Source organism: Myotis davidii, unplaced genomic scaffold (genome assembly GCF_000327345.1).
Source record: "Myotis davidii unplaced genomic scaffold, ASM32734v1 scaffold1971, whole genome shotgun sequence".
In the NCBI taxonomy this organism is placed as follows: Eukaryota; Metazoa; Chordata; class Mammalia; order Chiroptera; family Vespertilionidae; genus Myotis; species Myotis davidii.
Genome location: NW_006283019.1, coordinates 24,283 through 24,730, shown reverse-complemented (window position 1 = coordinate 24,730; position 448 = coordinate 24,283).

The window sequence follows — 448 nt, the reverse complement described above, 5'->3', positions numbered from 1 at the left end:
GACTGAGGTATATTTCTCTCTCACATCAGTGTTTCCTAGTTTCTTCTCCCTCTCTCTCTCTCCTTTACTTTCCCTCTAAGGATGAATGAATGTATCCTTGGTTGAGGATAAGGAAAACAATATCTATATCTATACTTTTATGTACATCTACAAATACATCTACATCTTTATCTCTATGTCTACATCTAGATATATAGCTATGAATCAATGAACATATTCTTAGGCAAGGATAAAGAAAGGAAGATCTATCTATGTCTATCTCCATATCTATGTCTAAATGATCTGTAATTATAAAAGCATGATATGCTAATTAGACCAGATGACGTTCCAGATGAAGCCCAAGAGGCAATGGGGAGCCAAGCCCCTTGCACGAACATTGTGCATCGGTCCTCTAGTATATCTATATCTATATCTATATCTATATCTATATCTATATCTATATCTATAT